At 43.7% G+C, this 12,900-nt stretch overlaps 1 protein-coding gene across 4 annotated transcripts in view; it reads right to left on the reverse strand.

The window, feature by feature from the left end:
- The window catches only part of LOC123758283 (probable G-protein coupled receptor Mth-like 3), a 50,678-nt gene extending 40,361 nt beyond the window's left edge, over positions 1–10,317 (reverse strand). For 2 of the 4 annotated variants that reach the window (XM_069322542.1, XM_045742471.2), the window contains exons 1-2: positions 10,071–10,317; positions 2,187–2,326 (exon numbers count right to left, since the gene is read on the reverse strand). The gene's annotated coding sequence lies outside the window, so the exon portion shown is untranslated. The remainder of the gene's footprint in view (positions 1–2,186; positions 2,327–10,070) is intronic. The other 2 variants (XM_045742472.2, XM_045742469.2) reach the window with 1 other exon arrangement.
- Between the last annotated feature and the right edge of the window lie 2,583 nt (positions 10,318–12,900).

Genomic DNA, 12,900 nt, shown 5'->3' on the forward strand with positions numbered 1-12,900 from the left:
GATTGTAATTTTTAAGACTGTTGTCAATTTTTACTTTAGCTAATGTGAGAACTTTGCTGTTCTATTTTGTACAGTATATTTAAACGTCAGTTTGTAAGATCTTGTATTTTGAGAGTAATTGTAAATTCGAATTTAAATTGGATTTCAATTAACGTTTTATTTTTTTATTTAGACTTTTACAAAAAGTTAACATTGAATTAGTTTTTTATAGCAATTTTTGCTCAAAGGTTGTGGGTAATTTTTATGATCTGATGAAGTCATATGAACTTTTTACGTAAAAGTACTATTAAAGATGTTTGCCACGGCGCTAGTTACCCATTCCGTGTAATACATAATAGGCAGGCGATGAGTCACAATAACGTGGCTAAAGTATGTTGACCAGACCCCACACTAGAAGGTGAAGGGACGACGACGTTTCGGTCCGTCCTGGACCATTCTCAAGTCGATTGTGATCGACGTGCGTCTACTTCCTCATCACAATCGACTTTAGAATGGTCCAGGACAGACCGAAACGTCGTCGTCCCTTCACCTTCTAGTGTGTGATCTGGTCAATAATACATAATATATTTTTTTAAGCGACCATTTAGGCGAAAATCCCACACAATATGTACTTATATATATCACTTCCTGGACTCGCGGCCATTATCGAGTTAAGTACCATTAACCTTTTCAATAGTATTCACGCATTGTACCAGTCATTAATTAGCGCACTGTACCAGCCATTAATTATGCCCGTGTGAGAGGGACAACCTTTAACGTCACATTTCACATACGTAAAAAACTTTTATTATACTATTTAGTAGAAGTATAATAAAATATTAATAAATAGTATAAAACTATTCTAATATTTTAATAAAACTATAAAGTTTTATTAAAATAAAATATATCCAAGAAAGGACACATGAAAAGGATAGGATTGCCATTATACTAGACTTAATAAAACTATTAAGTTTTATTAAGTTCAGGAATAGGGTCGAGTAGAAAGATAAAATCATTGTTTTTGTTTCCAATTAAGTAGCCTAACCAAACTCACTCCAGAACCCCATAAATATTATTATAGTTTATATTATTTTGAAGTAAATAACTGGGACGAGTCGAGTATGATTTTAAATATGAAAAAAAATGAACAAGGAAAAAATAAGAGAAATAAAGCAAATTAGTTATCCCCCTCAAATGAAGCGAAGAATTCCATTAAATGTTAAATAAATGGTAGGCAGGAAGTGCAGTTTTCCCCTACGGTCAGTGGTGGGGGAGGTGGACAATGGGAACTGAATACTGACGGTGGGAGGTCGGTTGGTTGCTCCCTCCGCCCCTCTCTCTCTCTCTATACATATACAGGCAGACTGCAAATTATTTACACACACAATGCGACCCAGTCGAGGAGACTTGCCCAGCACCAAGCATCACTCTCAGCACCCAGCTTGCGTCCCTCGTACGTGTCCTGAGTAATGGCTCAAGTTACTACACAGCAATTGTGCGCAAGCTCAGCATTCAGCCGGCTTCACCGGATGCCTCCCAGCGAGCTATTATCAACTGATAACTCGTGATAAGAGATGACAGATACAAGGACATGATTACACTGATGTTTCTCAACAAATCACTGCTATTATGAGGGAAAACTTAGGTAGTTTTGTTTTACTTGGGTAGCAAGTTCTTACGTTCTCACTACTTAAGTAGTAGTAATGCATTCACGGTGGAATCAGAATGGCGTGATATATGAGAATCTTTAGAGCAGGGAGGTGGAATCGAACCCGTATCCTGGAGGTCACCCCAGACACGCGAAATACCCACTGGACCACGTGCCTAAAAGTAACAACCCAAACTTGCAAGATATTTAGAGGCACCGAGCAGGCACCCACTCCAATTTTTCTTTATCAGCTCCAAAGGTTTGCTTACTGTACGTCACATGAAACTCATTACCATCAGACAACCCAATTCTTAACTTTTCGTATAGCCAGGCAAATGGGCACAGAAACCATCAACAATGTATGCAGGCGATGAGTCACAATAACGTGGTTAAAGTATGATGACCAGACCACATACTAGAATGTGAAGGGACGACGACGTTTCGGTCCGTCCTGGACCATTCTCAAGTCGATTGTCCAGGACGGACCGAAACGTCGTCGTCCCTTCACATTCTAGTGTGTGGTCTGGTCAATCAACAACGTATATTTTTTAGAACTTACAGTGGAGTGGTAACAGGTAATTTATGCGAGTGTCAGGCTGTAAGAAGCGTCCTATGGCGACTGCTTGGCGATCCTGCCGTGGAGCGCGGTCAAGAGGCGTTGAGAATCCAATGGCTCCTGGTGTCTTGTAGTTCTTAGTTCTGTAGAGAGGGAGCTTGATTGACTATGCCTACCCTGCTGACAGGAACCACGTCAAACAGGCAAGAGCTGTCTGTGATTGGTACAGTTTCCTATCAAGATAGCAATTCGAGATTACCTCCTGCAGAACAGACGGACAAGAGCCTCCCGACAAGTCATGTCTACGAGACCATGCTGTATTAAAGCCTCGTAATCCGAGGTGAACCAGAGTGTCTACCTACCTAACTTGTGGAAATGTAATGTATCCAAATCTCCTTCCCTCCACCTTATCCCCGCTCATTAAAATCCTCAGATTAGGCAAAATTGTAATTAATTTTGTCAATAAAGATGTTAATAATAATAAATTGTATGAGCTGGGATAGGGTGGAGGGGAGCAACTGTACCAGGTTACTTCGACCATCGGCTTCGAACGCCAACCAGCCAGAATCGAGGCAGTCGCTGTACCGACCAGTCCAAGTTATTGGCCAGTATAGAATACTGCGGAATTGATGTACGATGATCCTTAGTATCGTGTTCCATATAAACATGTAGACTAATCTGTTTCCAGGTCATAATTTACCTACCTTATGAATCCACACTTCCCGTATCTGAATCTGGGTAGCAAGTGACCATTTTTTTGTCTAACTTACGCCGCTCTTCATATTGAAAGTCACTAATACTAGGGATAAACTAAGTCACCCTTTCAATATATTGATCTTGGATACAAGAGGAAAGTTGAAAGTCAATATTAGCCTAGATATTCCATACTGATGCTTGTAGTTGCCACACAATCATGTATTGTTTACTTACATGTCTACTCAATACATATCTTATTTACCCACTATATCATACATCATAACTATATTAATTTCCATGGCTTGGAACCCTACGTGTGTATATTATGAAAGTTATTGACCGATGAAGGCGCGAGGCAGGCGGCAGGTAAAGGCGCGGGCCAGGCGAGGCAGGGAGTGAAGGCGCAAGCCAGAGGCAGGGGGGCGGGTAAAGGCGCGAGCCAGGCGAGGCAGGGGGGGGGATAAAGGCGAGGAAGGGAGTGAAGGCGAGGAAGGGAGTGAAGGCGAGGCAGGGGTGGGGGTAAAGGCGAGGCAGGAGTGAATGAGTCAGGTAAGGCTGGAACAGCTGCCACACGCCGCCATAACCTTGGTGCACCTCGCCTAGTCAGATTCCTGCGCCACACCGCAGACCTCCGCCAACTCCTCCCTATCATCTCCAGGTATCCTCTTACCAGACAAATCATTTTTATCTTTAAAACATTTTAAGTTCTCAATAGCGAGCCTAAAAATGCATTATAGCTCTCAATTACTAATAAGTAGTAGATTTAAAACATCAAACACTCAAAGGCAAACCAATTATTGGTCTAATTGCCAAGCCAATCATCGCCCAGAGATAGGCTCCAGAAAATTTATCGAGGAAACAGTATCTTAATATATAAGGAAAATGGCGATTGTTGTCGAGGTACAGGCAATGGTGGAAAGGTTAGGAAGGAAGGGGGGGAGAGGGGGGATTTAGGAGGGTTAAATTCCCACTATGATTGGGGGTCAGGGTTTACCTCCCCCCTTACCCCCTTCTACGACAATCTGCCCTCCATTTGGTCTATCCTCCTCCTCTACTCCTGTCCTGAAGACACGATTCCCAACTGTCAAATATTAAACAGGTCAACACAACTGACAGCTGGCCAATGTCCACAGGTGGGCGGTGACGTCAACAGGTGGGTGGATAGTAGAGTGAATGAATAGAGGACAACGAGCTGGGATACGAGGACAGTGCCCAACAATTGGGATAAAACTGTTCAAGAGCACCACGACATCTAAGCTCACAGTCGTTTTAAAGTTGAGGCTTCGCGTCTCCAAGCACTATTAGGCGCGTTATTTTGGGAAAAAACCTGTCGAGGGCTTTTGGGAGGTTTTGGGGAAGCAAGCTCCTTCTGGAAATAAGAAAACATTGAGACGCTTTAAACAACTTAGCCTAGCAAGCAACTCAAGCCTGACAAAATTCACAACACTGCAACTGGAGAACATGCACCTGCAGCTTATACCTTGGAGCAACTGCAGGTGCATGCCGACCCTGCCCGGGCCCCAAGAGATGGTCCATGAAGACCAAGAGGAAATTCCTCCCAGGGTGGTGCGTGTGGTGGTCATGTAGCCGCGGGCACCGCTTAATAACTGCCGTCTGCACGTAGTAACAAGCAAGTGGATCTCGAACCTGCTCTGAACGCGAATGTGATCAGCAGGCATATTCCCTCGGGGATAGAACGTGCTTGAGGCGAGAAGCCTCCGACAGGTTTTTATTGGAATTCCTACAAGCGTGTGGGGTACCTCAGCGCCCCCCCCCCCAACCCCGGGAATAGGGAGACAGTGTCCACCCCCCCCCCTTCAAGAGTATAGGGCTAAAGTGTCATACCCTACGAGGCTGCGGTGTATAGGACGAATATGCCACAAGGTATAGGACAACAGTGCCCCCCACGCCCCACGAGTATAGGACAACAGTGTCACCTCCCACGAGTATGGGGCTACAGTGTCCGATAATAGGACTTCTATACCAGAAGTCAGACTACGGGATCAGAGCAGCTCCAAAGGGATTGCAAGGCCAACCTGAACCAGAGGGGGTGGGGGGGGGGGAAGCAATTGAATCTAATGATGTCGATGCACTGCCCTGGAACCTTGAAGTTGTAGCCCTTGGCATAATTCCAGGGGCTATGTTAGGCTAGGCTATTTGTGTAAAGACATCAATGTATGATGCTTGCCAGTTTGTTGATTTTTTTAGTTCTTCTCTCGTAGCCTGGTCCAGCCTTCCCTGGTGATTGATTGCCTTGTCTGTGAGGCTGGTTCTCGTAGACCTTGGCAAGTTCTTTGTGCTTTTCAGGCTGTGCCATCCATTCACCTCTCTGTAGCTGCAGAGGACGGCTTTCAACTCTTGGGTTCCTCGCTTGACTGACAGCCGTTCCCTAAATATTTCGCATAGATCATTCAATTTCTTCAATGCCCTTACATCCAGATTTATATAATAGAAAAGGTTAAGATGTCTTTAGGTTGTAACGAGGTTAGAAGCCAAATTTATGTCTTAGGCTAGCTCATTTTGGATATCAAGTTTATATCTTCTGCCCTCTTGTTTTATACCAAGAGTCAGAACAAGTCTATCCGCTAACTTTGCCCAAGCCATCCAATATAATGCACATCATAAGCGTGAAAGGATTTAAGAAATGGAATGAAAGGGTAAGTCCTTTACTTTCACTGCGTGTGCGAATTTAATAAATATTTTTGATCGCCTATTTCTTGGGAATTCAACGAGTAAAAAAAAAAACTAACTACGGTTTTTATACTCGTGGAATACATATGACTATTAGGTTAAAATAAAAGGCATGTATCTGAAGAGATACTTGTGTCATCTATTTTTATATGCACTACTGTCACACCTTACATGGGCGGACAGGGGCGGCCTTAGAAGCATCCTTCTTGAGGTTATCTTGAGATGATTTCGGGGCTTTTTAGTGTCCCCTTTTTAGTGCCCTCCACCCCCGTGACAGCTGACTAACACCCAGGTACCTATTTTACTGCTAGGTAACAGGGGCATAGGGTGAAAGAAACTCTGCCCATTGTTTCTCGCCGGCGCCTGGGATCGAACCCAGGACCACAGGATCACAAGTCCAGCGTGCTGTCTGCTCGGCCGACCGACTCCCACATATCCACCCCAGCCTGGTTGGCCCGGCACTTTTTGAAGAAAATTATATTTTCTCTTTAAGATGTCAACGGTTGTTCCGGCAATTTTTCTTATACTCGCTGGGAGGATGCTGAACAACCGTGAACCTCTGATGTCTACAGTGTTCTCCGATTGTGCTTATATAAATGGATTTTTTAACCCGATTTCGTTGGATTAATTTGTAAGCTGCTTTGAAATATTTTATCCTTCAGCGCTGAACACTTTTTTACATGTACTGTAATAATTATTTATATATCCGATTGAAAATAATCAGCATTGGGATTCTAATTTTGAGCGTTACCGTTAAACAGAACAAGTACGTGACAACACATGAACATCCCCGACGCCCAGCAGAACAGTTAGTTGCCAGGCGGTCAGAGCAACCCTTGTGTGGAGGGCGTCAGGCCAGCCAGGCTTCCATCATTCATACTCGGCATCTACCTACAAGCACCATTTTAAATCTTGTAATGATATCGACCGCTACGAGACAAGCAGGAGAGCAAGGTGACCACGACTAGGCCAAAGGCGACGACGACCAGGCCAAAGGCGACGACGACCAGGCCAAAGGCGACGACGACCAGGCCAAAGGCGACGACGACCAGGCCAAAGGCGACGACAACCAGGCCAAACGCGGCGACGAGGCGACCAGTACACAACTAGGTGGGCAAGGTGACCACGGCTAACCACTCCGTCACGAGTACAACACGTCTTCTCAAACAGCACATCGCATTTTAACGTATAAATCCCCCCCTAAACCCAAAAACTAATATACTAAAAAATCATAGTGGCTCGCAAAATTGACGATGTCCCGTTATCTATTCGTGGATACTCTGTTTACCTTTCTGATTACATTTTTTTTGTGGATATGCAGGTTCATGGAATACGTATGACTTGTGGGCTACTCGGCAGACAACACACACACATTCACCTGGGCTCTAGGTGACTCGAACCCTGGACCCCACGTTCATGGCCGAAGCTCTATCGACCGAGCCACTGAGTGGTCTTAACAAGTAAAGTTTCCAGAAGCAGCAGCCTGATGCCAAACTGGAAATTTTCGACTTTCCCTGAAGTTCTTTACTGAAGTTCTTGCAAGGCAGGATCAAGTACATAACATTTCGGATTTAAGGCTCATGTTCTGTGATATGAAACATATTGGTTTACTGAGAATTATATCAACCATAAATACATCAATTTACAAGGTAAATACATCACTTATATTGTATATTATTTAATATAGCTATGACACGGTACTATCAACTCGCCCCACGCCTCGCCAGCAATTTCAGCTGGGTTCGAACCCTGAACACGATCGACTGGTCACCACTCCTTAGATTGTTCACTTAATAATCGAGAACTTTAGTGTAAATATTAATGGCACGTCGTGTTCCATGGGAAACTTAATAGAATACGGCTTACCATAAACTATGGCAAGGGCAAGCTACAAAGCATCCTGTCGGACAATAATGATAGGACATATAGTTGATATTAATGAAAGTACAAGCCAATAAAACAACACATGGCATTTTTGAAGAGGTTCCAACTTGCCCACCTATTGCCAGGTCCGGGAATCAATGTCCACGTGACCCGGTCTCTAACCAGGCTAAAGGTTCTATCATTTTATGGTAGATGGGTTGTAACGGCCGGAATTTTCCCATATACTCGCCCGTAGAAACAAAATTGAAAACGGTCAAAGTGGCACTGCTCTCTCATTCAGGTACTTGAAAACAATGTCCGAGCAGACAGCAACACGGCTTAAGTGTTACAGATTTCGGTAACAAACACTTCAACACTTCAAGTGGAGAGCGGTGGGACGGGGCACTCGGCATCCTAGCGATGATAAACAGCTTCTGGCATGTAACAAGAATAATCACGTCACAAATATATAACAAAAAAAGGTGGATTTATCGATAGATAGGTTCACAAACACCCAGTATCTTATCTTGACAATCTTGACATTTACTTGTATATCTTAGATCGTCACTGGGAGGGACCCCAAGATAAGAGCGCATAACACTTAAAGAGATCGTCGTCTTGGTGAATCGTTCACCGTCGTCTTGGTGAATCGCTCGTTCTCGTGAATTCCCACTCCGTAATAAATCAAACCTGCTAGCTTGGCCAGAAACGCTAGAACCCAAGGAACCCAATGATCTAGTTATAATTATCAACAGTTATAAATGTTGCATTTATAATGATAACGTAATGATTTATTAGTCAAGAGGATGGGTTGTAATATCAGATATCTGCATGCATCATTAGTTTGCACGCGTCTTGTGGGATAAATTAGCGTATTACTCGAACATACATTCTATTTTATATCAGTTATATAATTCGATTTTAGAATTATATAATACAAATTTAATTAAAAAATTAAAATACAAAGTTTAACAAATTTTTAATTTGTTAAACACTTACGTTCGACAAGTTTACATTTTTGTACTATTGAAAATGTGAACCTCAAAAATACTCAATAACAATTGTAAACCTACAATTAACGTAGGTTTACAATAAAATGTACAAGACAACCTACCCGATATAAGCAAACTTTTCCTAGATAAAACATTGCGTATATATAGAATATTATACACCTAAGTTAGTCCCAGGATAAGCTTGAAATGGCCAAAAGAAATTAACCACAAGGCCTAACGTCAGGGTACAGTCTCCCTTAAGAATAGGCCTACATCAATTAACACTAAAATGGGTTAGGCCTACACGGACTTACTCTTAAGATGGGTTAGGCCCATGCTAATCTTTAGCCATCACCTTGTGTTCAACAATGTTTACCTATAGTCTGTTTCTAGAGTTTCTCTACTCTTGAAGTCAAGGTAATTGTTTGCTGTGTCCCTACCTTACCTTGAGGTTACCTTGTGAGGTGATTTCAGGGCTCAGCAACCCCGCGGCCCGGTCGTCGACCAGGCCTCAGGTTGCTGGACTGGTCAACCAGGCTGTTGAACGCGGCTGCTCGCAGCCTGACGTACGAGTTACAGCCTGGTTGATCAGGTCTCCTTTGGAGAATGTATGGACGTCCCCCATACATGCATTACTCCCCGGCTGATGAGAACTTCAGGGCCTAGTACGAGTCATTAATTAATCCGGCCTGGAATCCGGATGGATTACTCGTTAACTGTAATGCAGTTATTGTTCATTTTCGTCCTCGTGGGCGAAAACCTCAAAGCCAAACACACATTGTTCCGACAATTACCACACATTGCGGCTCTTAAAACTGACTGTAACAATGGGTTCTTAAGTTCACCGCACGGTGTGAATAGCGGCCACTCACACCACAATAAAATATCAATGCCCTAACATGCATTATTAAAAACGACTAAATAAACGCGCGTTCAAGTCCCTCCAACCGTGAAAATATCACCTGTGGCTGCTTCACGCCCACTGAATACACTTCAACCTGATATCCATGCAAGAGGGGGGGGGGGGGGGGGAATTTAGGAGAAAGCGCCAAGCCAGTACGACTATATAGCACTCAGGATAAGGATTTGGGATGGGACGGAGGGAAAGGAATGGTGCCCAACCACTTATGGACGGTCGGGGATTGAACGCCGACCTGCATGAAGCGAGACCGTCGCTCTACCGTCCAGCCCAAGTGGTTGGAGATAAAGATATATATAGATATAGATATATAATCTAATATACGCTTATATATTACAGACAACACACTACTACACTGGCCTGAGGAAAGCATATATTATATGATCTCACATAATACACAAATTACACAATATACTAAATACACAACCCTGTATAACCACCACAAAGACTTACGCCAACGTCGTTTAATACAAATATTTATGAATATAAGCCTAAACGTCCTTCATATCCTAACTACTGCCTCAAAAGTCTGATGATATATGATGATTCAAGCAAATTATGATGACTTGATTCAAGCTTTTGGAAACGAGGAAATTATTTCAGTCTTGTGGAGGGGGGGGGGGATACCTGTAGCCCTCCCTTACCTTAGTACAAGTACAAAAAAATCAAAAATGTGTTCTACGGACATGTCACAAGATATCATAAAGATGTCAGAATTTGTCTTACCTTTTAAACTGTCAAGGTCCACATGGATACACTTCATATATAACTATTAAATATACAGATTTCCTTCGATATTTGCGTTTATCGAAACCCTAGTGTCATTAAAAATGCCTCGAGTTAAAGGTTCAAATCTTAATCCATTCACGTTATCTTAAAACTCGCATGACTTGAATTATAGTACTTCACGATCCTTTAAAAACGCGCGCAGTACAACCCGCCTCCGACGGTGGTTGGCGACACACTGAGGCAGGCCACGCTGCCTCGGGGTGACGTTACTCTGGGTATTGCCACCAAACGCCTCTTATACCATTTTAGTTTATTTAATATATTTTGCTCGCGGTATACTTCAAATAACGCATATTCGAGGAATATACAAACGCATATCCGAGGAATAAAGTGCTCGGTTTGTCTCCAAAAACCTCGTGGGTTTTTTTTTCCATGACATTTTTCTAAAATTCTCACAAAGGCATTGACTTCATAGGTTAGGGGTACAGGTTGTCGTACAGGAACAACGCCACAACTCAAGAATTTAAAATAAATGACAAAAGTCCCTTATTTACTTTCTTACCAAGGTCAAAATAAATCCAAAAATAAATTAAACTTAGTATAGAAATGATACTAAACCAGCTGGCCTCACTACCTACGAAAATAAAGGCTAAGCAGCCAAACCAAACCTCATACGTCTGGCGGGTTGGAGGTAGTTTTAGGGTACCCTTCTGAACCCAAAATGGCAGGAAACAACACGATATTCATCACAATACAACACCTGCCCAACGCACTCATACCCCCATACCCTCACTCATCACACCAAAAGCTGCTCATCAACACCACTGACAGCTCAGCACGCCTCCCCAACTATCGTCACAGGGGGCAAACTATCGATAAAATCAAAAAGATTGGGGAATGCGCCGCGAGTATTGTGAGAGAGAGACGTTAACGAAGGAAATGTTAAGGAGAGGGAGAGTCTAAGATGGTTACCTGAGATGTAACATACCTCAATGCCATCTTGGCTGATAATATTTTAGTATTTACAGGTTTCTAGATATAATTATGTGTGCTACTGACCGTAAAGGCCATCTGATCCGTCTTTTACTAAATACATTTGGGATCATTTGGGGTCGTGATGGATAGAGAGGTTGGGAGGGAGGGGTGTGACCTGTAGGGGGGGGGGGGGGTGTTGGGAGGGTAAGCCAGCACCCTCCCCCATTATACCCTCTCTCCTCCATACTCCCACCATCTGTCTCCCTCTCTATTATTCCCTGTTTCCCCGCTACCTCTGCCCCCAACCTTCCTCCATCTCTGTCTCATGCTCCTGCTTCAACGTGATCTTTCTCCCCCCTAGTCTCTCTCTCCCTCTCTCTCTCTCTCTCTCTCTCTCTCTCTCTCTCTCTCTCTCTCTCTCTCTCTCTCTCTCTCTCTCTCTCTCTCATCCGCCCTCCCTCTCACTCATCCTCTTTCCTCACGGATGGTTCCTTCCTTACCCATCATTCTCCCGCCCTTCCTTACATGCCATTACCTCCCTCCCTTACACACAAAGGGAGAGAGAGGCTGCTCTACCAAAGCTCTCTGGCTCTACCAAAGCCAGAGCTCACCCACGCAAGCACAACTAGGTGAGTACACCTCAGCTGAAACAGAGAGGCCCATAGGATAATAATTAACATTCCTCTATAAATCCTAACTGGGTAAGAGTTGATATTTTACATCAGATAATGTATATGCCTCGCCCAAGAAGTTGATGTAAGTGAAGATTTGACGGAAATCAAAAGTATATATTTTATTTCGTGATATAGAAATGGTAGGGTGCATTTCCTATCACCTAATGCCTCTGTTCACCTAGTATTAGGTAGGTACCCCAGGGGATAGTCAGCCTTTTGTTGGGTTACATCCTAGGGGGGGGGCAGTAATTCAACCCTGGGGTGGGGGGTGGGGGTGGTATTGTGGGAGGCAAACAGTTAAGGATTGATGGCCACATAATCCTCGTTAGCCAGGATTCGAACCCAGACACATTGCTCGTGAGACGTGAGTGTTACCACAGCACCACCATGACTATTTCTAATGTGTGTTTGTGAGGAATGTAAGACAATTGTGCGTTAGTTTAAAAAAAAGCACAGGAAACATAAGAACATAAGAACAAAAGTAACTGCAGAAGGCCTATTGACCCATACGAGGCAGCTCCTATCTATAACCACCCAATCCCACTCATATACATGTCCAACCCACGCTTGAAAGATAAGCTTCAGCTGGCTGACCGTCTTGTGTTATAAATAACCGTCGTCTGATTGTGGATAAAGGTGGATGAGGAAGGGAAGCTTGAGATCACTGCACTTGTAAAAGATCCAGGGGAACCACCAGCATATGTCTGGTGCTGAAGACTATCGCACTGACAGGTCCAGTCAGGAGGGTAAGAGGTTGACCAGACCACACACTAGAATGTGAAGGGACGACGACGTTTCAGTCCGTCCTGGACCATTCTCAAGTCGATTCAAGAGGAGGGTAAGAGGCTTGAGATGCCTAGTGTGGTTGTCTTCCTTGTACACAAGTCGAAAAAAAAAGATTAGGGACAGAAAGAGCAACAAAGAGGCGGTGCACAATCACAATGGCAGTGGACGTCTGATGTAAAGTTTTGCAGCCGCTGCTGTTGAGCAGATATGAGACGTGTCTTAATCCTGCCTCGGCTGCCTTCCTTTGCCAGACTTGACGTGCATTTATCAACAAATCAAACGGTCAATCCCCGACCGTCCAAGTGGTTGGGCACCATTCCTTCCTTCCGTCCCATCCCATATCCTTATCCTGACCCCTTCCAAGTGCTATATTGTCGTAATGACTTGGCGCT

Source organism: Procambarus clarkii, chromosome 11 (assembly GCF_040958095.1).
Source record: "Procambarus clarkii isolate CNS0578487 chromosome 11, FALCON_Pclarkii_2.0, whole genome shotgun sequence".
Lineage (NCBI taxonomy): Eukaryota > Metazoa > Arthropoda > Malacostraca > Decapoda > Cambaridae > Procambarus > Procambarus clarkii.